The 27238-nt window shown below is 42.0% G+C and overlaps 1 protein-coding gene across 1 annotated transcript in view; it reads left to right on the top strand.

Annotated features, from left to right (window-relative positions):
* Positions 1-27238, top strand: part of NWD1 (NACHT and WD repeat domain containing 1) — a 1242814-nt gene that overhangs the window by 845419 nt on the left and 370157 nt on the right. The gene's annotated exons all lie outside the window — the stretch shown is intronic.

The following is a 27238-nucleotide window of genomic DNA, read 5'->3' as shown; positions in this document are numbered from 1 at the left end:
ACAATCCCAAATTTGAGCAAGATACATACACAGCAGCTCTGGGGAGGGATTGAGAGGGGGGTGAAAAGTGCAGTTTAGGTTTATGGTAACCTTGTTGGCTAGGCTTACTTAGGCCCTTGGGCCAATAGCCTAGTACCTACCTATGAACCTATGGTAGTTTTACAAGGGTTAAGTTTAGAGAGTGGGAGTCTTAAGGTAGGGAATGCTACAGTTAAGGTTAATGATAAGGTAGGAGTTTTATTGTCATAGTCAGGGCCCAGGTAGGCCTATGTCATTTAGCTATTCTTCTTCTTTCGGCTTTTTCCCGGTTAGGGGTCACCACAGCATATCACCTGTCCGCTCATGATTGGCAGTGGAGTTTTACGGTGTCGAGTTGCCAGCCCAGCGCCCAACCTTCCACAGAAGGCACACACACGCACACACTCACACCTAGGGGCCAATTTAGAGTGAGGCCTATGTAATTTAGTATGATAATTAAATAGGGCTGGGAAAATAAGAGTTACGGCACTTTTAAAGCAACAAGTTTATTAAGTGTTTTTAGTTTTACGTCTAGTACTAGTAGCACTCAACACTCACCTCCACACATTCATAACACTTCAAGAGTCAGTTGGTCCTGTCTTAATTGTTCTAAGGCTACATAAAACAATACATTATTTTAAATCAATCCTTCCTCAATATCTAGAGCATTATGGCTTTCCATGCCATAAAAAAATGTAGCCACCTCCCTGTTTTGCTCCAAAAATTAAGCATCATACGACACAAGATTCAGCTTGAAAACTATACGTCCTTAAAACTATAACACTCCCACAAAAAATGTCAGGAATTAACAAAAATTAAAATTCTAAATAAAAATATATATTGTTTAATAACCAACATAACAACAATCCAGAAGCACTTTTGAAAAAAAAAACATACAACTCTTCTACTATATACTGGAAACAAATCACAACCTTTACACACAACCTGACCTAACATTTTCAGGCACTGCTAACAAATGTAATGAATACTGCCTCAAAGCAGTAAACTCAGTTGTCTACCCTAACCACAATTCCTTACATCATTCATCATTAATTCCTCTAGTTTAGATACCCATATTTAACTTCTCTCTCATATCCACAGCTCTTACTAAAAATTACTTTCCAAAAGCAAAACTACCATCCCCAGCAGATAGCAACCTACCTGCTGAAACGTAATGCTCTCATCAGAAGCCGAAGACTGGCAAACATAATTATATTTACAATATTTTTGAAAACTAGTAGATAAACTTTATGCTTTATATAAATTAATAAACTGCTGACCAAAAACAACTGCTTGTACACTGGTTACTAACCAATTGACTAGAACATTCTTTATGCATGCTCCTTTGAACATACCCCCTTAGCTATTAATCCTGCAACACTGATATAGCCTCCTTTTATTATTATTATTATTATTTTTTTTTTGGCAATGGGTGAAAGATAAGCATGAGGCAACGGCTGTCCATCTCAGTTTGGGGTAGAATGAGGAAAGGAAGGGTCAGATTCTAAAAGACTAGCTCACTATCTAAGTGTAACTCCTTTATAGGTGGGCCTAACACCAGATTAAGTCACTTACACAGGCAGCAAATCTTTTGAAATCTGACTCAAGGTGTGCACATCCTGAGCACATTTCCATGGAAAATTCCATGCAGAGACCAGAGACAACAAAAAAACACTTATATCAAGGCAGGCAGGGCCATCCGAGGAGTTAAATTATTCACGGAAAATGACAATGTTGCCTCACTAAAGCTCAGTATATGCTAAACCCCAAACATGCTACTTTTACATGCACACTGAAATGTTTAAGGCTTTAGGACAAAGAAACCTTAACTGATGACAGCACAGCCACAACTCATCCCCAGTGAGGAATGAATAGGCCACACGGCTCTTGCCTTCTAGTTGGGGTGAATGGGCTAAATAAATGGAGGGGTAGGGCTTGATGGTCACTGCACAAGTGGAAGCAAAACAATGTATTTATTTTATTTATTTTACATTTGTTGACCGGGATAGTCCGACTGGCTACATGTCCATTTTCAGCGGAGGCCCGGGGAGAAAAGCTCCAAAGGAAGTTATACAGGCAAAAACTGACATAGTACACGATTACAAGCAAATTAAACACAGTCTATTGGCCACTCGGCGTGTATGTTAAATAATCTAACAAGCCGATCATCTGGAAAACTAAATTACAGTACAGTAGATATATATCAACAATATAATAATGGTACCCCAGTGTTGCCAAATATTTAGTCAGGCAACTATGTACACAGTTTACCTTGCACTCTGGAAAAACAACTTTGCTTTTGCTTTGATCTGACAAGCTAAAACAAGTTCTCCTCAATAATACATGTATTGAAAAATGGTTAGGCAGTGGGAAAGTAGAGAACTCATGTTTGAAAATTAGCTAGGCTCTATTCTTATTTAAAAAGGGGGTGGGAAGAAGCTGAAAACCCCAGTTGTCACTCAAAACTACAAAAGGAGTACCTTAACACTAAGATTAAGAAAAAAAGGCTGCCTAATTATGGAAAAAGTCAAAGTGCAAGAAGCCATCATAGCACCATTTTTTGAACTAACCAGCTGCCAAGCTATGCTTCATACATTTCTCTGCTAAGTGGCTTGCTCTGTGAATTGTCTACATAGCTCTGCCGGTGCCCAATACATGAATACACCTTCTTTAACTGTTAAACCTAAAATGAGAAAAAGACTGTTATCAACATTTGTCACTCTAAAGTTGCATAGCCAGCTAGATCAAAACAAGTGACTTCATCAGAGTATATTGGTCCACTTTGTGTTAACAGTGTTTTCAAGCATGATATTGCAATATACTAAAAAGTGCATTAAATGCTATTTACTTATTTCCAGTTTGATGACCGAGGAAGTCCACTGGGCCCTGCAGAGTCCATTTTCAGTGGAGGCCCGGGGAGAAAAGCTCCAAAAGCAGTTAACATAATATACAGCGGATACAAAACGTGAACACACCCCTGTTAAAATGCCAGGTTTTTGTCATATAATAAAATTAGACCACAATAAAACAAACAATTCTGTTAGGGGAAAAATATAAAAAATAAATAACATACAATAAGGTGGTTGCATAAGAGTGCACACCCTTAAACTAATACATTGTTGAAGCACCTTTTGATTTAATTGCAGCATTCAGTCTTCTTGGGTACACACCAGCCATCAATTAAAGAGAATGATTAACCCCAAATAAAGTTCGGCTGCCCTAGTAGGATTTTCTTGACATTTACTCAGTTTCCTGCTACAGCAAAAGCCATGGTTCGCAAAGAGCTTACAAAGCAGCAAAGGGATCTCACTGTTGAAAGATATCAGTCAGGAGAAGGATACAAAAAATTTCCACAGCACTGGATATACCATGGAACACAGTGAAGACAGTCATCACAACATGGAGAAAATATGGGACAACAGTGACATTGCAAGGAACTGGACGCCCCTCCAAAATTAATAAAAATACAAGACGAAAACTGGTCAGAGAGGCTGCCAAGAGACCTACGGCAACACTGAAGGAGCTGCAAGAATTTCTGGCAAGTACTGGTTGTATACTATATGTGACAACAATCTCCCGTATTCTCCATATGTCTGGACTATGGGGTAGGGTTGCAAGACGGAAGCCCTTTCTTACACAGAAAAACATCCAAGCCTGGCTAAAATTTGCAAAACAATACATCAAGTCTCCTAAAAGCATGTTGGAAAATGTGTTATGGACTGATGAGACCAAGGATGAACTTTTGGGCCACAATTCCAAAAGGTAAGTTTGGCACAAAAACAACACTTCAAATCACCAAAAGAACACCATCCCCATGGTGAAGCATAGTGGTGGCAGTATCATGCTTTGGGGCTGCTTTTCTTCAGCTGGAACTGGGGCTTTAGTCAAAGTGGAGGGAACTGTGAAGTGTTCCAAATACCAGTCACTTTTGGTCCAAAACCTTCTGGCATCTGCTAGAAAGCAGAAGATGAAGAGGAATTTCACCTTTCAACACGGCAATGACCCCAAACAAACATCCAAATCAACATAAGAATGGCTTCACTAGAAGAAAATTAAAGTTTTGGAATGACCCAGCCACAGCCTAGACCCAAATCCAATACAAAATCTGTGGGGTGACCTGAAGAGGGCTGTGCACAAGAGCTGCCCTGACAATCTGACAGATTTGAACTGCTTTTGCAAAGAAGAGTGGGCAAATATTGCCAAGTCAAGATGTGCTATGCTGATAGACTCCTGCCCAAGAAGACTGAATGCTTTAATTAAATCAAAAGGTGCTTCAACAAAGTATTAGTTTAAATGTATGCACAGTTATGTAACCAGCTTATGTATGTTTTTTATTTTTTATATTTTTCTCCTAACAGATTTGCTTGTTTTTCAATTAAATTGTATAGGTTATAGGTCACATTAAAGGTGGGAAAAGTTTTCCAATGATTTATTGTGGCCTCATTTTTTTATATCACAAAAACCTGGTATTTTCACAGGGGTACATCCACTGTTGTCTTCTTCTTCTTTCGGCTGCTCCTGTTAGAGGTCGTCACAGCAGATCAACTGTTTCCATTTCTTCCTGTCCTCTGCATCTTGCTCTGTCACACCAACCACCTGCATGTCCTTCCTCACCACATCCATAAACCTTATCTTAGGCCTCCCTCTTTTCCTGTTACCTCGCAGCTTCATCCTTAGCATCTTTTTCCCAATATACTCTGCATCCCCCCTCAGCACATGTCCAAACCAACGTAATCTTGCCTCTCTGGCTTTGTCTCCAAACCTTCCAACCTGGGCTGACCCTCTAATATACTTATTCCTAATCCTGTCCATCCTCGTCACACCCCGTGCAAATATTAACATCTTCAACTCTGCCACGTCAAGCTCAGACTCCTGCCTTTTTGTCAATGCCACTGTCTCCAACCCATACAACATAGCTGGTCTCACTACCCTCTTGTAGACCTTCCCTTTCACTCTTACTGGTACTCGTCTGTCACAAATCACTCCTGACACTCTTCTCCACCCACTCCATCCTGCCTGTACTCTCTTCTTCACCTATCTTCCACACTCACCATTACTCTTCATTGTTGATCCCAAGTACTTAAACTCATCCACCTTCGCCACCTCTACTCCCTGCATCCTCACCATTCCTCTATCCTCCCTCTCATTCACACACATATATTCTGTCTTAGTCCTGCTGACCTTCATTCCTCTTCTCTCTAGAGCATATCTCCACCTCTCCAGGGTCTCCTCCACCTGTTCCCTACTCTCACTACAGATCACAATGTCATCTATAAACATTATAGTTCACGAGGACTCCTATCTGATCTCATCTGTCAACCTGTCCATCACCATTGCAAATAAGAAAGGGCTCAGAGGTGATCCTTGATGTAATCTCATCTCCACCTTAAACGTATCTGTCACTCCCACCGCAGACCTCACCGCTGTCACACTACCCTCGTACATATCCTGTACCACTCTTACATACTTCTCTGACACTCCCGACTTCCTCATACAATACCACAACTCCTCTCTAGGCACCTTGTCATATGCTTTCTTTAAATCCACAAAGACACAATGCAACTCCTTTTGACCTTCTCTGTACTTCTCCATCAACACTCTCAGAGCAAACATCGCATCTGTAGAGCTCTTTCCTGGCATGAAACCATACTGCTGATCACTAATCATCACCTCCCTTCTTAACCTAGCTTCCACTACTCTTTCCCATAACTTCATGCTGTGACTGATTAGTTTAATCCCTCTGTAGTTACTACAGCTCTGCACATCACCCTTATTCTTAAAAATCGGTACCAAAACACTTTTTCTCCATTCCTCAGGCATCCTCTCACTTTCCAGGATTTCATTAAACAATCTAGTTAAAAACTCCACTGCCATTTCACCTAAACACCTCCATGCTTCCACAGGTATGTCATCTGGACCAACAGCCTTCCCGTTCTTCATCCTCTTCATAGCTATCCTTACTTCCTCCTTGCTAATCCACTGCACTTCATGATTCACTATCCGCACATCATCCAACCTTCTCTCCCTCTCATTCCCTTCATTCATCAACCCCTCAAAGTACTCTTTCCATCTGCTCAGCACACTCTCCTCGCTTGTGAGTACATTTCCCTCATTATCCTTTATCACCCTTACCTGCTGCACATCTTTGCTAGCTCGGTCCCTCTGGCTAGCCAATCGGTACATGTCCTTTTCTCCCTCCTTAGTGTCCAACCTTTTATACAACTCTTCATACGCCTTATCCTTTGCCTTCGCCACCTCTCTCTTTGCCATGCACCTCATCTCCTTATACTCGTCTACTTTCTTCATCGCTTTTGACAATCCCACTTCTTCTTTGCCAACCTCTTTCTCTGTATACTCTCCTGTACTTCTTCATTCCACCACCACCTCTCTTTGTCCTCCTTCCTCCCTCCAGATGTCACACCAAGCACCTCTCTACCCATCTCTCTTACTAGCCCTGCTGTAGTTACCCAGCTATTCGGTAACTCTTCACTGCCACCCAGTGCATGTCTTAACTCTTCCCTGAACATCACCTCACAATTACCCTTTCTCAATTTCCACCATTTGATCCTTGGTGCTGCCCTCACACTCATCCTCCTCTTCTTGATCACCAATGTCATCTTACAAACCACCATCCTATGCTGCCTAACTACACTTTCCCCTGCTACAACTTTACAGTCTCCAATCTCCTTCAGACTGGCCCTTCTACATAAGATATAATCCACCTGTGTGCATCTTCCTCCACTCTTGTATGTCACCCTATGCTCCTCCCTCTTGTTAAAATACGTATTCACTACAGCCATGTCCATCCTTTTCGCAAAATACACTACCATCTGACCTTCTGCATTCCTTTGCTTAACACCACACCTACCCATCACTTCCTCATCCCCTCTGTTCCCTTCATCAACATGACTACTGAAATCTGCTCCAATTACCAGTCTCTCACCCTTGGGTACAGTCATCACCACTTCATCCAACTCACTCCAAAAATGTTCTTTCTCATCCATTGCACACCCAACTTGTAGAGCATATGCACTAACAACATTCATCATTACACCATCAATTTCCAGATAAGTAAACTATGGAATATACAGTATACAAAAGCATAAATATTCAATTTAAAATACAAATACAAAATCAGGGAGTATACGTTAAAATAACACAACTGTCAAAATAAAAATGAAGTCAAAAGTAATACAGATAATATAATATAGTTAAAAGTCCAAGACAAAATGTTTACACAAGTTTAGAGTTTGTTCTAACAATAATGTTAGTGATCAGAGGTGATAGTACATAAGACTGAAGGGAGGTCTGAAAGAGACGATAGTGTAATTTAGGTGGGAAGGGAGCTGGAACAGTGCCAGTATGAGGCAAGATAATTTACAGACCTCAGCTTTGTTTTTTTCTGTTATACAACACGATATAGGAGACAAGAGTACGTCTAGTTGAAGCAGTTAGATGGCGATTTTGTCTATACAGCAGACCTAGTTTTTGATGGGGGGTTTTTATACTAATTTGGATGTGGATATTGAATTTTAAATGTTCATCAATGGTGACTCCGAGTAGTTTGGTGTGAGGTTGTGGCTTTTTATTTTAAAGAAGCTTTTGTCTATGGTGAAATTTCTTGAAGGAGGGAATGTCATGATTTTTGTTTTATTAGCATTGAGAGCAAGATAGTTGTTTAGCATCCAAGTTTCGGTACTGGTGAAGGCTCTTTGGGTTTTTTGAAGGAGTTCGGAGGGACAGTTTGCTATACAGATGATTGTGGAATCATCAGCATACTGGGTCAGTGTGGAATTATCTATGGATTTGTGAAAGTTATTAATGAAAATATTGAAAAGGGGCCGAGAATTAAACATTCTACAGAAGAATGCTCCCAATGTCCAGCAACCCTCAATAAGCATTAAAAATTTGCTTTATGGACAGAAGACCTCTCATCCCACACAATGTATCCACTACACATTCAGAGCTGTAGTTTCTCCATACTGACATCAGAAGCATTATTAACAAACTAACTGATCTACCTGCACTTGCCACACATTCTCACCATTTCTGAAAACCTAGCTCCAAGCACATATGTGGAAATTGTACCCCTAACTATAACATCTATAGACTTTATCGTATAGAAAAGGAAGGAGGCATTGCTATAGTGTTTCCTAATCTTTGAACCCTCTCTATACTCTGACAAAACGTCAAATTTCAGGAATGAGAATCACTTCTCAAACTAAACACACAGCAAATTATGTATCATTGTTTCATACATCCCAGTAGGAGGCATCCCTGCTATGAAGATATTATTTTCCTGGATAATATCAAGCATCCCTTATGAACCAATTGCTCTTTGGGACCCAACACAGATTGTCTCTCCCTCATTTCTGATTCTCCCCACCACACCACTAAATTTATTTGACTACACTCACATCATTCAACCCCCAAACAGGTGCAACAAGCCCAAATATAAACAATCCCTTCTGAAATGGATACTGACCACTGGCAACCAATCCAAACAAACAGAAATAATTTTCAGATACCTTACCAGACATACACTTTGTGATCACCTCCTCATCTGAGCAATTAGACTACTACTCATGTACACAGAAAACATAATTTATTAAAGCAAATAATCTAACTTTAATTCCAAACATTCATATTATGGTTACCACCTGTCCCTCTTTGAGCACTTGTATCCTGCAGAAAAAGGCAAAAATGGCAACCATCCTGAGATTTTAAGACAAAAAAAATATTTCATAAGCTTTCTTTAATAGTTGCATAAACAGTTATTTTGTATCAGAAACACTTAAGTGGTATATGAAATAGCATAAGCAACTCTAATGCTACACGAATAAGCTTTTATTTTGATGAAATGTGAAGTTCTGTCCTTTGTAATGGCCGTGGGTACGTTTTATCCTGCAAAACCTCACCTTTCTACAAAAAAACTCCCACTTTGGGCTTTTGAAAAGGTGGCAACCCTAAGTCAATCAAATGAAATCTACTCAATCATTCCTCTCGATTATGCCTTTCTTTTTCTCTTTAATACAATTTTCCTTGTTATACTAAATCAGGCTCCAATTAGGAGAAAGAGTCAAGCATAACACTGCCCTTGTGTTGCCCCCAAACACCAAAATACTCACGGATAAAAGGGATAAGGCCTGGAAAATCTAGCAAGAAAATCAAACTTCAGAAAACTATCAAAGAGTGTGTTTATATAAGATGTACCTATCCATAGCAGTAGATGTTCAAATTCCTCACTGCTGCAGTAGCCTTTAAGACATATGGGTTGCGTCTTTCCCAAGACACAATAACTGGTCAGCTTCCAAAAACCCCCTTCTACACTTCCATTGGTCAGTCCTGAGAAGGGAAAATCAGTCGAGTGGAAAATCTTCAGGACTTTCTTGCCTAAAAGTTAAAAGTAGCACACTCCTTCTGAACTAATCAAATAAGAAATAACCACCAAACCATTTCCCAACAATAACTACATACACTACTAGGGGAATGGTGGGTGAGCGCTGCTACTGCAGCAGTGAGGAATTCAATCATCTAATGTCATGGGTAAGTGTAGCTTACACAACTGTACTGTGTTCATTGTTCCTACTTCCAAAGTAGCCTTTAAGCTATATGGGTTGATTACCAAAGCTTTTCCAACCCAGGAGGAGAAGAGAGGATACGGATTCTGAAGCTCCTGTAGAATGGTCCTAGGAAAGCCAGTCTTGACTCTACACAAGGAAATCCAGTTTGTAATGCTTTGTATAGATACATACTGAGGACCATATAGGACAACACACGGTGAGGTTGGTACCTCAACAAGCAGGGAGAAACCAAGGCCTATCAGCTGTGCAATATCCCTGCTGATATGGGACTTCGCCTGCAGGACCAAGTTGAGCCGGGAGGCTGTCTATATCCCCTCACAGGACAACCACCAAGCAGATCTCTTGAGCAGGACCTCCTCGCCTCAACATGAATGGATGCTGAACAGGGAGGTCTTCTTAGACATAGTCCACCAGTGGAGTGCTCCACAAATAGACCTGTTTGCCTCCCCCCCAGAACAGGCAACCGCAGAACTTCTGCTCAAAAACCCACTACTCTCTAGCATGGAGAGTGGACGCTTTCAGCATATCTTAGGAGGGGAAGTTCCTTTATGCCTTCCCCCCATTCCCACTGATTCAGAAAGTCCTCCTGAAAATTCAGAAGGACAAACCAAAAATCTTGTTAGTGACTCCCTACTGGCCAAGGCAGCACTGGTTCCCCCTACTTCACAAACTAGCCAAGGGCAATCACTTCAAGTTACCCTACAAGGTGGATCTACATGTAATGAACCTAAAATCTGCTTGGCGTGCAGGTTCAAGTGGAGATAAGATTTGACTTTTCCAGCAGAAAGTTAAGATCACAAGAAGGAGCAACCTGTTTATGAGGTAATGTCAGCTGAAACACTCCTTTCAGAAACTGTTTTACTAAGAAAACATGGAAGGAGGATTCATGAGCAGACCTACTGAAATGGCCACAAGATGTACCTTGCTTAAGTAGTACAAAGGCAAAAGACTAGTAACACACACAAATGTCTGAGCACCAGTGGTACAATCTCAGACAGAACCATGGTTATTGAGTAGGCACCAACTAGAAAAGTCTTCCATGTTAACATAAGATTTTCTACATAGCACCGATTTCTTGTTTCCTTGTCCTCTAAAAAAATAAGTGCCTAATAGGTACCAGATTCCAGGCAGATAACTGAAGATGTTTAAGATTGGGATGCATCAAAATCTCACTATATTTTCTGCAAGTAGATCCAGACAGTGGGGAATCTTGTGGTAATTGCCCTTGCCCAATTCCACACAAAGGGAGAACCAATATTACCTGAGCCAAGAGGGTCAGCACAAAATATTTTTAGGAGAGTCCATGGGCCAAAACAGGGTTACCACTGATATTTTTTGGAATTTCTTTCTGAATCTTCAGAATTACCCTGGATATCCTTGGAAGATTGGAAATGCAAAAACATTTCTATGCAAGAGAAAGAAAAAAAAAACATCTGTTAAGTTGCTTGCTTTGAAAGGAGGGCAACTGATCTATATGAGGACAGATCCTGGCCCTGCTCAGCTTGTCTACCACTATGTTTGCTCTGTCAGTATGCAAGATGTTTGGAGGGTTAAATAATGCTGAAAAGTTAACTCTCAAGTAATCATAGCCAGCCTGCACAGACGGTGCAACCATGTGCTTGCTTACTAATGTATCACATCACTGTGATGCTGTATATAATTGTCTGGAGAGGTCCATGGGGACCCTAGATGATGAAGATGGGGATCACAGGCCACATCAGGAATCATGAGAGAATAATCTATGCCAGATGCCATGAATCCCAGAATCCTGAGAAACTCTCTGGCTAAAGTCTGAGACAAAGGTGAGAAGTTCAGCAAGGCTTCTGATAAAAATTCAACTTCTCCTGCATAAAAAATGTGTTGTGAAGTGTCTGAAAGATATCCTAGAAAGGCAATCCTGTACGATGGGATCAAGGAAATTTTCTGAATTGTCTTGAATCTTAAACTGGACATGAGAGTTGAAATCCATGTTAAAGTCTCTTGCCATCTAGAAGACTCTGCAAAGATAAGAAAGTCATCCAAATAAGGCAAAAGTTAGTGCCATTCAGTCTGCCATAAGCAATGGCTGAAAGTGGACAATTTGCAAACTCTCTTGAAGTAGCAAATAAAAGAGCAATGCAGAGAACTAATTTTATGACCCAGACACAGAAATGTCGAGTTCTTCTAGGTCATATGCTACCATAAAGCTTCCCTGGGGAATAAGAGGTAATGGGCTCTGAAGGGTCAACATTCTGAATTTTGGTATTTCAACATACTGATTTAAGAAATAAAGATTTAAAACTGGACTCAAGAAGGTTCTTTCTTTGCTGCCAGAAACATTCTGAAATAGATACCTTTACCCCTTTGAAAAAAAAAAAATAGTTGCAGTGGTGCAGCGGTTAGCATTGTCGCCTCACAGCAAGAGGTTCTCCCGTTCGATTCTCAGGCTGGAGCACCTTCTGTGTGGAGTCTGCATGTCCTCCCCACGGTCGAGTGATGTTAAAGGCACGCAGGTAGGTGCAAGCGTGAATGGGTGTGCCTTCTTTGAAGGTTGGGCATCGGTCTGACAACTCGGCACTGTATAAATCTACTGCCAATCATGAGCGGACTGGAGTCTTCATTACCCCTTTGAAAAAAACGGCACTTTTTCCAGGTACCCCAAACTCTCCCTCTTTTAACATTAGTACCTTTCAACTAACTTTTCGCTTCCTTACTTCCCATATAAAATCCCTTGACAGCTGCCTCCTCACCTTGTTCAAATATGTCCTTTGAGGGTTTTAACAGAAACTGAAAAAATGCCAGCAACAAAACTACAGCAACACTAAGGTAAAACTTAAGTGTTTTAATACATATCGAACAATTCAATAATCCAGACACCGGTTTCAGCCTAACATGGCTTTCCTCAGTGGAACAAAAAAGTACAAACAGGAAATGATGCACAAATGCGGGTTTAAATAAGGTCCATAGACCAATTAAGTGCTTCCAAAGGATTTTAGGCATGCCCATAATACTGCCTGAAAGAAAAACTGGAAGGAAAAATACAAACTAGAAAATAAAAAATAAATAAAAAATAGATGATCCAAATAGCAAATATGGTAATAAAACATAAGTATGATAATACATTCAATATTGGATATATTAATTAGTTATAAATGATCATTTAAACCAGGAGAAAATAGTGCCCCTAGCTTGATAATCCAGTATTTCTCTTTTTGGTTGAGAATGGAATGCCATCCCCGTTTGTTGGATCTGTCACCCAAAATTCTATCTACAATACAAAATTGAAATCTAGCAGTATGATGTTGTGTGTAGTGTTGGTTTCTCTTTTGGTTCGAATGTCACTACGATGTTCCAACATGGGTAATCTCAACGCCCGTGATGTCTGACCCACATAAAATGAACCACATGTGCAAGTCGCAAGATATACCACCTAATCACTATTACAGTTGCCAAAAAATTTCATGTTAAAAATCCTGTCAGTGTTTTTACTGGAAAATTGTTTAGATGTGAATATAAATGGACATGATGAAGGGCTTTTCTCTTGTTCCAGTTTGGTTTTAACAGAAACCCTGTCCATGATAAATAGATAAATTACTACTGGGGGAGTCCATTTCTTGTTTAAACGTAAATATAAAACAAAAAAGAAAAACTTATAAGAAATTATAATACTATCTCAGTTACTACTTTACTATTGAGGAACTAAATAACTCACAGCTGAAACCAATAACTAATAAAAGTAAAATAAAAAACGAATGGCACACGTGAAGCACAAACTCCAGTTGGTACTTAAACGTACCCTCCAGTTTACTTAAGCAATAACCCACGCTTGGGTGTGGGTAATGCTGGATTTACCCACGGTCGGTGTGGTTTGGTCATGAGGGCGAAGCGTCCAGCATTACCCACACCCAGAAGAAACGAGTTTAACATAGCGAGATATCTTTAAAAAAGCAACGGAGAAAGGAAGATCTCCGTTCCCTTTTTTAAAGTTGTCTCGCTATGTTAAACTCGTTTAACATAGCGAGATATCTTTAAAAAAAGCAAAGGAGAATGGAATATCTCCTTTTTTTGTTGTGTCTTTCGGCTTATCCCGGTTAGGGGTCACCAAAGCGGGACTCCGGTCCGCTAATGTTTGGTAGTGGATTTTTACATACCGAGTTACCAGCCCTGATGCACAACCTTCAATGAAGGCACTCCCATTCACGCATGCCTCCACACAGAAGACGCTCTTACTGAGAATCGAACGCGACAACGTCTTGCTGTGAGGCGACAACACTACCGCAGCACCACTACCACAGGTAAAGGAATATCTGCTTTGCTTTTTATCTCGCTAGGCTAAACGAGTTTAACATAGCGAGATATCGTAAAAAAAAAAAAAATAGTAAAGGAATATCTCCTTTGCTTTTTTTTAAGATATCTCGCTATGTTAAACTCGTTTAGCCTAGCGAGATTACAGCTCCGTTACTACCTAACACAAAAAAAATAAAAAATAAAAAATTCCGGGCGACCGGACCTTTTTCCATTAGTATAAGATGGATTTACAACAGGCCCACTGACCAATCAGCGTGCATATTTTGGAATATTAATTGGGGGGGGATCATTGTATAATATAAGTTAACCGCTTTTGTCAGAATTGTTTCCAACTTCATCAGAGCATTGTGTGTCCAGAACTATTTGCTTAAATACACGCATAGACAGTCACATGACCCAAAAACACACACCCACCTCTTTTTTTCTAAAATTTAAAGCCTAATTACTGAAATACAAATAACATGTCCTCCCCGCGGTCGAGTGGCCTCCTTAAGACATGCATGAATAGGCGTGCCTTCATTGAAGGTTGGACGTCGGGCTGGCAACTCGGCACCATAAAAAAAAATTGACTGCCAATCGTTAACTTAGCGGACCGGAGTTCCGCTGTGGTGATCCCTAACCAGGAAACGCCAAAAAGACAAACAAACTGAAATACAAATAACATAACTTTTCGGCCCTCTGCTTACTACATACATCCAAATAAAAATAAGGCAATCTATACAACTTATAAAAATCTGTTGAACATGTATACATTAATAAAACATTTAAAAAATGGCAATATTTAAGTAAAATAGAAATTGAATCAGGACCAGGGGGGTTCGAAGCATTACTTCTGAGCTGCCATATCAGCTCCTTATATTCAAGAAGCAATTCATGGGGGCCCCCCGTTTGATCAAAGAACTCTTTTTCAATACATGTATATTTAAAACAATGTGTTGGAACTTGGATTCCTCATCACATGCTTGGCCAGAGCGTTTCTGTCATCATTTGTTGTATGTCTTACTGATAAACCTTTTTCTTAAACATATTCTTCGTTTTACCTATATAAAAAGACATGCATTGTTGACATACCGCTAAATATAATATATTGGTACTGTTAACCTTTGACAAATTTTGAAACTTCCCCACCTTGAAATAAATACTTCACTCCCTTCCTTAATAAACAACGTTGGTTACAGTGGCCTACGTGAAACTTAAAAGAAAATATATACCCATGACAGGTTCGCTGAATATATTCACGACGTCACTCACTAATGGAAAACCTTCAATTACCTTCCAGCAGATTTAAACCAGGTATAAATCTGCCAGTGAAGTAAACTCAGCGAAGAGATAACAGTTTTCTTCGCCTGTCAAGCTCTAAGCCAAACACAAATCACGTGGCAGTATTCCTTCCCCGCCTAACGTCGTGGGAAATATCTATTAACCTTCCAGCTCGAGACTACAACGTGAAACAAAAAAAGCAAACGCGGGGTAAACTTAAACAAGGAAACTCGCAAGATAGTTAAAATGCGTTCGTTTATATGTATGAAACATTATTTTTATGAAATAACATAATTCAGTATTACTTGCCAAGAAGAGTTAAACATATGCAACACGAGAGACATTTTCAATGAGAAACACGGATTTGAAGAAGCGGGATGAAGGACTTTAAATATTATTTGATACGTTTAAGAAGTACGTTCTTGGTAATGATTAGTCTGTTTCGTTTAATCTTAAGTAAGTTAAATTAATCAAAGTATGAATACTACCCTTTTCTAGCATATCTCTTGAAAAATACGACAATTAAACTTGTGTGGCTAAGCTAGTCAACAAAGTGTAAATAAGTAAAAGCAAATACACTAGAAGACCAGAAAAGAAACAGACGAGGGACAGTACAGTCGCCTCTGTAATAATTTTTTGCTGCCGTTTTACCATGTCCTGTCAACTGAAATCATAGACTACGTTTTTGACAAGTGAAAAAAGAAAGTTAAGAAAATCAGGCATAGTGATCAGCCATTCTTTTAAAAGGAGCGGTTATCTGTCGATCACCCACCTTAAAATTTCATCGATGTTTTACCCCCCCCCCCCCGGCCGTTTCGCGCAGGAATGGGCGTGGTCACAGTGATAGACATGCCAAATACAAATTTACCTGCAATATCGCGCTTAGCTGAAGGTTGGGCGTCGGGCTGGCAACTCGGCACTATAAAAATTTACTGCCAATCATTAGCAGACCGGAGTTCCGCTGTGACGACCCCTAACCGGGAAAAAGCCGAAAGACGCAACATAACATTTAGGTATTTTAGATACAGAATAACTGTTTTATGCAACTATTGCATACAATATAGGAAATAATTTTGTCCTAAAATCAAAGGACATTTGCCATTTTTTTAAGTTTTTGTCAGGACACAATGCCCAAAGAGGGACTGTCCCTCGCAAGGTGGGGCAGGTGGTAATTCTAAACAAACATCGCGCATAGTCAGTTTCTAATGTAGTTTACCTTGTTCCCTCAAGGAAGCGTGACCTCTGAGTTGGTATATTTGTATTTATCTCAAACAAAACAGCAGCCTATGGTTGAACCACAACTACAACCAGAAAAATAAAATGAAAAAAGCATTCAGAGAAAACGAAGCGTTCTATTGTGCTTTTATTCCACTTGCTTGCTTCTCACTGAGTTGTTCTGCAAGTTGGAATAAAAGCACAACAGAACACTTCGTTTTCCCTGGATGTTTTTTTCATTTTATTTTTATATTTGTATTTATATACACAGGGGGTGTAGGGAAAATAATATTTGTGATCTAATGTAGTTTACCTTCTTCCTCGAAGTAGTGCGCTCTGATTTGGTATATGTGTATGTATATACGGGCGCAGGTGAAAAGTAATCTTTGTGAGCTATTTATTAAATTATTATTGAAAATGTTCCCGTGGAATGTTTACTGCATGTCAGTTGTGACATAGGAAGAGAAATACGTCGATATTGAAGTGTATTAACCTACCAGTTCGTGCAGGAATGAGCATGGCCTGTTTGATTGACAAGGTGGCGGGCAGAGTTTCAATATGTAAATACACCATGATTGACACAGAATCCATGCACACAACGAACTCCATCCTTGTCGACATTATTACTTTCTCCTTTTTCAGGGAGGCAAGCCCCCCTGAACCCCCTTGTGGGGGTGCTGCGCCCCCCACACCCCCTGCTGAACAAGTGATCTGATATTGTTAATCCTCGTTCATTCCTTACGCATGGGTATCGGTTCCAACCTTGGAACCGAGTCGGCCATTTTCCAAGCTCGCGTCAGCTTCAAACTCTCGAGCTAAACTCTTACCCACAATCCCCCTCTCCCTGTTACCTCAGATTTCGTTTGCTGTGTTGCCATTCGGTCGTGTCAAGCTGCTTTTCTTGATCTAAGTACAGTTATTTGTTGTTTAATAGTCTTTCATATTACTTTTCTGTCAGAAAAGTTTCTATTTCATTGTCTCTTACCCTATCGCATCTAGCGTACATATTTTCTTCAGGTTTTTCTGCTCTTTTCTCTACTTTTTTACCGCGAGGTATTCTCTCTTTACCATCATTGGTAATCCTTTCCTTTTTTTCTCATACCTTCGGGTATTCTTTTGTACCATTGCTGGTACCTTTTTCTATTAATTTATTAGCTGTCATGGCAGATAAGAAAGGTAGTCCGGGGTTTAAGCGGTGTTCTGATTGTGGACATAAACTATCTACTTCTGATGCACACTATTTGTGTGTTTATTGTTTGGGGGTGTCCCACTTGTCTGTTGACCCACCCTGTACTATCTGTGAAAACTTTTCAAATAGAACTTTGTTGGAAAGGAAAAACAAGCTGTTGCTGAAGGGACTTCTTAAATCTCCCTTTTCAGAGGCTATTTCTGGGTTGGAGGCCTCAACCCTTCCTAGAGGCCATAAGAAAATCTTGGATGTTCCTACCAAGGCTAAATCTTTGCCTTCGTCCCCGGCTGGGGACTCCCATCAACCAAAACCTAAAAAGACTAAAGTTTCGCTCTGGAGCTCACTCAGTCATCCCCAGTGCTTTCGGTGCCTAGATCTTTGGCTCCATTAGTGATCTCGGCTCCGTCTTCTCCTGCAGCCTTCACTATATCAGCACCGAGAGGCTCCTCGGTTCAGACTATTACCACTGTATCGGCACCAACCGTTCAGTCGGTGCAGACCTTGACCACGTCGGTTCCGACATCATCCTCGGAACCGACACCTTTATTGTTGACTCCAGTTTTGTTGGTTCCAGCTTCGGTACCGACAACCACTTTAGCACCGATCCCTGTGTCGGTGCAGACCATGACCTCGGCACAAATTACTTCTTCGGTGCAGACACCCGTGGTCCAGTCTCTCTCAGCACCGTTGTCCTCGGTGCGGATTGGTGAGATGGGCACAGAGTTTGCCTCTTCGGTGGACAGGCCTGTTTCTCCCTCGGTCTCCGTGAGGTCCACTAGAAGCCTTTCCACACACAGTGTGTTGCATCTTGTGGATCAGGTGCTCTTGGCCAGAGGTATCCCACCCCTCAGGAACTATCCTTCCTTGGGAGCTGATCACCCGTCTCCAAAGACCCCTTCTTATTCTCCTCCTTCATTGCCTTCGAAGTCCATGGATATAGCACAGTCTCCCCCTTCTGCGTTCCCCTTTATGGATCTCACTAAGGAACTGCAGTTGTCTTCTTGGCAGGAAAGTTTTGCTATGACCCAGGATGTCAGTTGTGACACGCATAGTTTGCTGCTCCACAGCCAACCAGGGACTCTAGGTCGGCAGGCTGAGCCACTTAGGGGAGGGGTGTCCCCTGTCCTAGACATTCACTCCTCTTCAGATGGACCAGCCTTCCAACTGATGGAGAAGGCTTTCACTGCTGTTAAAGAAAATTTAAAGATCAATTTACGTAAGGTTCAGCAAGGCATTCTTTATTACTTGCAGCAAGGAGACAAAGCATGTAGGTACAAGGTTTGTCTGATTTTTAATAGCTCAGCCTGCTGTTTTTATACAGTTCTTTGCACATACACTATGCAGTTTTTTGCACATACACAGTAGGTGCTTATTAGTTAATTGCTGACTTTTACAAAAACATCTTTTAGAATTTAGCTTGTCCATAGGGCTTGCCTTGTCAAACCCAGTTTTTGAGTTATGGTCTTGTAACTGTCTCTTTCTAACACAACATTTATTTGTTGCTAGTGTGAGGCCCCTACCTCAACATTTTACAGTAAGAACAACAGACTTTTAGGCATCAGCAGCTTTTTTTAGAGACCACCAGTATTTACACATTTTACATAGAATAAATGTATTAACTCTTAACCCTTTAAGTGCAGAACTGTACACTATACTATTTGTACATTTTTCTAACAACTGCTGCTGGCGATACTGGACTGTCTATACCTCCACCCTCCTCTGGTACACCAGTTTCACAAGTCACACCTAGCGGACACTGGGTGCAAGGGCCTCAGGACATATTTTCACAAGAATCCCCTTTTCTGCTGTTTTCTCCAGCTTCTCCCGCTGAGGAAGTCCACCGGAAAAGTTGTGTAAGAGGAAGCACATGGACTCCACAGAGGAGTCCCTCACTGAAAACACAAATTTTGATGAGGGGAAGGATCCCCCCGGTCACCCTCTGAGGTATCCTTTGGTGATATCCTCAAAGTCCTGAAACAGAGAGGTGACTGGCAGTCCTCTAATCCGACCTCTGAGGAATCTGTGTTCCTGCAAGCCTTTCACTCCCTGCCCCCTACCTCCTGGGTTACTCCACCTGCTGATGAACTTGTCTGGTTTATCGTGCAGTGTGCTTGGAAGCTCCTGATACTGTCAAAGCTATTCCACAGAGGCCAGATAAGATTTTGTCCCATCCTGCTTCGGATCCCCATTAGTCCAAAGGTCTTCCTGTGGATGCTTTGGTGGTGGCGGCCGCAACAAAAAAGGATCTGGCAGAAGAAGAAAGCCAGATTGTCCATCCACCTAACAAAGAGTCCCGGGCCTGGACAGGATAGGGAAGCGCACCTTTGCATCAGCGACCTTTACTATCAGCTCCCTGAATTGTATGGCACACTTTACCATGCTTCAAAGGGATCTGATTTCTGAGCTCTCTGAAACCTTGGGTGGTGCCATGTTTGATGAGGTCTGTGACAAAAGTGGCCTCTCAGCTGGCCACCATTGAATCAATATCTAACTCCTCTATGCAACTGATATCTCACGCATCAGAAGGAGCAGCGGGTTCAGCTGCGGTCTTGAGACGACACACCTGGATGCGCTTGTGCAATTTTGCAGAACCCTTTAAGGCTTCCTTTCTTAATGCTCCCAATTTGAGGCCTCCTTGTTGTTTGGGCCTAAAGTTAAAAGCACACTGGCCAAATGTGAACAGGACGGTAAGACCCTTTCTGCCGTAGGTGTCCGTTATTCCTCCCCTCAACATGCTTTCTCCCAAAACCAAAAGAGTGGGAAGATATGGTTCAAGAAATCTCAGGGTCCTTTCCGTGACACACAGGCCGAGTTCTCCACTAGAGGCAGAGGGGGAAACTCACAGGGAAGACACTCCTTTCAGGGCAGAGGGGGTCCATGTAACCAGGGTTCCAGAGATTCTTTCCCTGGTCAATCCTACCAGCACTCCTGAAGAGCGGCCCAACTCCTTTCCTCTGGAGGTGGTTGGGGGAACGTTTCTCCTTGTACCCTTCTACCTGGCTAACCATCACCACCGATTCTTGGTTACAAAGGATTGTAACCAGAGGTTATCATATCCCCTTCGATCTTTGTCCTGCCCCTTCGCAAAACCTTCCCGGCATTCCACCCAGTCAAAGGGAAGAAGCAGCACTAGAGATAGAAAAGCTGCTAAGAAAGAGAGTCATCCAAATAGTCCCTCCAGACCAGATAGGATCCGGATTCTACTCTAGACTATTTTTGGTGCCAAAGAAAACCGGGGACTGGAGACCAATTTTGGATCTCACTGTATTGAACAAGTTTGTGAGAGTACAAAAATTCCGGATGATCACAATACAGTCTATCCTCCCACTTTTGGAAAAAGACGATTGGAAGTGCTCAATAGAGCTTCAAGATGTGTACTACCACATAAAAGTGGACAGGCCATCAAGAAGATTTCTGCGCTTCAGTGCGGGAGCCAGTCACTACCAGTTCAGAGTACTGCCCTTCAGACTCTTTACAGCCCCCAGAGTGTTCACAAAGTGCATGGCAGTTGTCACAGCTCACATGCCACTTCAAGGATTCCAGGTGTTTCCATACCTAGATGACTGGCTCATTTCCGCCCCCACCAGACATCTACTGGAAGAAGCCCTGGCATACTCTCTCCTTGCTGCTCAAAGACTAGGCATAACCATAAACTGGCAAAAATCCAATCTCACCCCATCTCAGTCAACAAAATTCATAGGGGTTATCTTGGACACAGAACTGCAGAGCTGCTATTCCAGAGCACAGCATTTTAAGGATAAAGCAACAACTGATTCCAATCCTTTCAAGGGACAAATCCACAACTCACTCGGTTCTACAGCTGTTGGGTTCCATGGCAGCCTCCATCACCATTGTTCCCCTGGCCAGGTTTCACATGAGGCTTCTACAATGGCTACTGCTCACCCAATGGTATCCCTTTCAGCATCCTCTTTCAGCCATGATTCGAGTAACCCACAGGTGAAAACAGGATTTAAATTGGTGGATGACACACAATCTGTCGCAATGGTCTCGCCCCTTCTCCCCCCAGCAACCCAAGGGCACAGTGACCACGGACACCTCCCTGATGGGTTGGGCTATGTCAGGGACAGACAGTCCAAGGCACTTGGTCCGAACTGGAGGCCCATCTGCATATAAATGTTCTAGAGCTGAGGGCGGTACTTCTGGCATTGCAAGCATTCCATCCCCTGCTGCCATCTGGGAAATTGCGATTCAATCAGACAACATGGCAGTGGTCTGGTACATCAACAAGCAAGGTGGAACCAAATCTTGCCCCCTTTGTCAAGAGGCCATGAGGATATGGCAATGGGCAATGGCTACCAACCATTTTCTTCTAGCAACGCACATTCCCGGGAGTTCAAACGTGATAGCAGACAGACTCAGCAGGTTCATTCATCAACCTCATGAGTGGTCCCTGAATCCCTTGATAGCGGCGGAGATCTTACACCGCTGGGGCCGTCCTTGCTGCGACCTCTTTGCATCCCCGACCAACTACAAATGCAGCAACTACTTCGCCCTGATTCCCCCTCCGGGACAGTCACCCAGGGACGCTCTAGTCCACGATTGGCCCTCGGGTCTTCTTTACGCATTTCCACCCTTTCCCCTCATTCCCCAGTTTCTGAAGAAAGCCCATCGGTTGAAGAGCAAGGTGATCGTCATAGCACCATATTGGCCTCGACAGATTTGGTCCCCCTTCCTTTGGCCTCACCTACTAGATCGACCATGGATTCTCCATCCAACCCCAGAGTTGATCTCACATCCACAGAACCTGATTCATCCCAACTTGAACAGCCTGAAGCTCACAGCTTGGCTACTCCAATTCCCTTGATTGCCAGGCAGAATGATCTTTCTTACCAGTGCATGATATTCTCATTGCTCCTCATAAGTCTTCCACTAGAATTACTTATCTGAGCAAGTGGAAAAGATTTACCTGTTGGCTGAAAGATAAACAAGTAGACCCCTTCTCAGCACCAGTGTCGATAATACTCAGCACCAGTGTCGATAATACTAGACTATCTGGTCGACCTTTTTCGTTCGGGTCTATCGGCCTCTACCATTAGAGTTCATTTGGCTGCAATTTCTAATTTTCATGAGGGTGTCCAAGATTCCTCTTTTATGTCCCACAAATTGTGCAAGACCTTCATAAAAGGTGTGAACCATCTGAAGCCACCTTTTAGAGAACCTATTCAACCATGGGATTTATCATTAGTTCTACAAGCTTTGACAATGCCATCTTTCGAACCAGCCTCTTATTATGACCTCAAGTATTTGTCATAGAAAACCTTGTTTTTGGTCGCCATTACTTTTGCCAGACGTATTTCTGAGCTTCAAGCTTTATGTACCAAGAGTCCATACTTGATTGTTCATAGAGATAGAGTGTCTCTGAGAACTAATCCATCATTTCTGCCAAAAGTGATTTCTGAAATGTCCATTAATCAAGCCATTGAATTGCCAGTTTTCTTTCCCAATCATTCAAACAGAGGAGAGTATTGCCTACATACCCTAGATATCCACAGGCAAATCCATTTTTACTTAAACAGGACTAGGCCCTTTTGTAAATATGACCAGTTATTTTTGGCCTTTAATGGACCTAGATTAGGATCTGCTGTTGCTAAGGTCACATCAGCTAGATGATTGAACCTTTATTTACACACAATGTAATATGTCGTTGCCTACTACCATGAAAGCTCATTCAAAAAGGTCAGTGGCAACTTCTGCTGCCTTCCATGCCAGAGCTTCCTTACATGACAGCTGTGCAGCTGCAACTTGGGCTACACCTCATACCTTCCTCAATCATTACAAATTGGACTTGGCCACCAGGGGAAGAGCATTTTTCGGTTCTATGGTGCTCAGGAATGTCCTTCCATGAGAGCCTCCCAGGAATAGAGGTAGCTGGGGACTCTGTCCCATGAGTAAGGAATGAACAAGGATTAACAATATCAGATAAAGAAGTTATGTCTTACCATAACGTTCCATATGTATTGTTGATCCTAATTCAGTCATTACGACCCTCCCTCCTTCCCCCTCCTGAGGTTTCTAGTGGATCTCACCATCTGGTTCTCTTAGGTTATTTGACCAGAGGTAGCCTCTACCTTCTTTGACTTGCAAACTCAATCTGAGGTAACAGGGAGAGGGGGATTGTGGGTAAGAGTTTAGCTTGACAGTTTGAAGCTGACACGAGCTTGGAAAATGGCCGGCTCAGTTCAGAGGTTGGAACTGATACCCATGCATAATGACTGAACGAGGATCAACAATACAGATGGAACGTTATGGTAAGACATAACTTCTTTTTTTGCAACGGTGCTAGTACTGCAAGCAATTTCAGCTGTTAATAACTGTATCGTTTAGAGAAACAGTTTTGTGGTGTGAACGCTGCCCGATTGACTGACTGACTGAAATGTGATGTACAACAGGCAAGTTAGTTTTATGTCCTTAGTAAAACATTTCTTTTTCGGTAGTGAATGTCTACAATAAAACATTGGGTTGCTTTCAGCACAGATGCTGAACATTAATTACATTGCACTGTGTCAGGTGGGGTTTGGGCGGGGCTTGCTACTTGCTACTGTTCATCTGGTGGGTTAATACACTTCAATATCACCAAAATGGCGATATTGAACATATGGCACAGATGCTGAATATTAATTACATTGCAATGTGTCAGGCGGGAGTTGGGCGGGGCTTGCTACTGCATCTGGTGCATTAATACACTTCACTATCACTGGAAATACTGCAAGCCCAGCTATCTGGAATTTTGTAAATAATTCTGATAAGAAAAAAGGGTACTTTTCCGTTAAACCCCTACCATGCGTTTTTGGTCTCAGATTGCCGTGTCTGGCCTGATTCCTCAGCGGGCCGTGCAGATCTTTGAGACCCATGCACTGAATTCGCTGAGCCGTGCATTGGCAGTGTCCTGCAGTCCACGATTTCTGGGGAAGAAGTATTACATGGGCGGATGGGTTTCTAAGATGTAAAACTTGTGTCATACCGGCAGAAGATTGCTTGGCCACTGCTGGCCATCCCAGGGTAACAGATATTGTGGACAGCAGGGTTGATCTTTCACAGACCTTGCAGCCCCAGTTGTTTTCGACTGTCCACTCCTTTGCACTGCCGCGGGTGATTGCTTGTTTCTGATTTTGGTAACTGTCTGTCTCTGACATCCCCTTCTGAAAGAAAGATCCCCAAAAACGCAGGAGAAGGTAGAGTCAGACTGGCAGGTGTGTAAAAAATGAAAACGTTGTCCTAAATCAACAGAAAGAAATCACTTGCAGCCATGTAGTAGGAAGGGGAGGACAGTGGGAAACAGGTAAGGCCTCAAGGTCTGCCAAAACCGCAGCACGGCACTGACCCCAAGCCGTGGGGATAGAAGTGAGGCCAAATATGGCCACAGATGTGCAGGACGACAGGGAGGATGTTCAAAGACAAGACTCCAAGTTCTTTTAGATCCCAAGCCCTGGGGAAAGAAACAGGGAGACACATGGCAGTCCGGGTCCCAACAAGCATGGTAGGGGTTTAATGGAAAAGTACCGAAAAAAGCTACTAGTGTGTGTTTAGCATTTTTGTGTAAATTATAATAGGGCATAGATGGATTATATAAACTTGTGGGGATAAGCCTGAGCCAAGTGTGATAAAACAAAATCTCACATTTCAAATTCCTAGATTACAGATAAAGGTTAAATAGGTTATTTGTGAATGTTAATATGATTTATATAGAAATGTAACAGAAGGAGATGCTACCAGCCCACCTGTCTGGAATTTTGTAAATAATCCTATGTCATACTTGAATATCGACATGATTTATATGCTTGTCTTACAAATGTGTCTAAAAGAATGTAGGCTAGTAGCTTTAGTATTGTTATCCACCCTCCCTCCCTGTTGGTGTCTTGTTGTTATACTTGGCTTTGCAGTTGCCCGCCTCTTCTGTAAATTTGAAAGTGTCATTAGCTCATTCTACCTAATACAGAGAAAACATTTGAGAAGGCCAACCCACTTAGTTTCCTAACCTTGAGTTATCTTCTGCTTCTCCTGTCTCCCTTTCCTTTACAAAAAAAACTTTGCTAGAATCTCACTGTGTTTTGCATAAATGTGACAAAAAAATTGCGCTTGTTTCCTGCCTTTCCTGTAACTAGTCTAGTCCAGATACAGATTTGCTGTATCCAGGACTGTTTGTAAGCTCCTGAGCCCCCCAAGCCTTTCTGTGTTGGAGGGAAGCCTTCTAGCTTATCAGTGGGAGTGGTAAGCACTAGGTAACCTATCTACCACATAAGGAGTGGTTCTGGCCCAGAAATTGTAGTCATTGGCCGTTTGGGCAGTTTTTCCATCTCTCTCAACTTTCTGATTTAAAAACCCGCATTTGCACTTGTTTCTTTCCTGTAACTAGTCTACTTCAGATACAGATTCTTAGTTTTAGCACTTGAATTTGCTTATTCGTGCTCAGCACTTGTTCAGAACTTGTTGTAACCACTAAATAAGCAACAAGTTACTACAGCACTCGACCTTCCTCATTACCTAGAGGAAAACAGTTTTTATACTTACTTTCCTCACTTGCTTAGAGAAAAACAATTCTTGTACTGACTTTCCTCACTTGTCTAGAAGAAAATAGTTTTTGTATTCAGGCATGTCCAAGTGTCAGCTCCCAGTGTTCTCTCCTGTCTATCTGATGAATCTGGGCATTTTGGGGCAATGTAGCAATTGCCTCATGTACACAGACAACCCTCTCCTCCTATCACCCAACACTACAACCTGTGAGAGATGCACTTATCTAGCCAAACTGGAGATAAAACTCTTTCCATCCAAGACTGAACTTGACAGTCAAGAGGAGAAGGTAAACACTTGGACCACACCACACTCATCACATAGTCCCACTAAACCTACACCACCAAAATCCACACATAGAAACACAAAAACATTCACGGAGGCTCTCATTAATAATCTGCTCAAGCAACAGAGACCTCCAAAGCAGAAACGCAAACAACCTCCACCCCCCAACACAACCCAAATGGCACATAGCCCACAGACTCAGTGTGCCACTCAACTACAGCCCATAAGGCAAAACAATGTACGTAACACACTAGTCATAGGTGACTCTATAGTCAGGCACACTGATGTCCCACTCACCAGGCTAAACAAGGAGAAGGTTACTGTCAGCTGCCTGTCAGGTGCAAGGATCTGCCACATAACCCACATACTCAGGTCATTCCACAACAGGTACAAATATGACTTTGTCATTGTCCATGTTGATGTGAATGACCTGAGATGTACCTCCCTGGACTACATGAAAAGACACTTGGAAGAGCTCTCCGATCTTGTAGCCAGGCAAGTATGACCCTAGCCCTGAGTAGCATCCTGCCATCACCCAGAATGATACCGCAGTACAAGGACAAAATGATTGACTTCAACAATTGGCTAAGCTTCTAGTGTTATTTTAAGGGGATCCAGTATCTGTCTGGCTGGGACAACATGGTTGACAGACCACGATGCTTTGCCAGAGATGGCCTGCACCTGTCACCCCTGGGATTCCGGATACTGGCTAAGGCTCTTGCAAACCCAATAGTGCCTTTTTTAGGCAAGGTTCAAAATGACAAATTCACCACCATAACAGGAACAGACAAGCAAAAAATGAGGGTAATGCTACTCAATGCTAGAAGTCTAAATCTCAAAATGCACTCCCACAAGACACTCCTTAAAATGG

Source organism: Protopterus annectens, chromosome 13.part0 (genome assembly GCF_019279795.1).
Source record: "Protopterus annectens isolate FY-2018-M chromosome 13.part0, PAN1.0, whole genome shotgun sequence".
Taxonomy (NCBI): domain Eukaryota; kingdom Metazoa; phylum Chordata; order Ceratodontiformes; family Protopteridae; genus Protopterus; species Protopterus annectens.
This window is presented reverse-complemented; position numbering and strand designations above follow the sequence as displayed.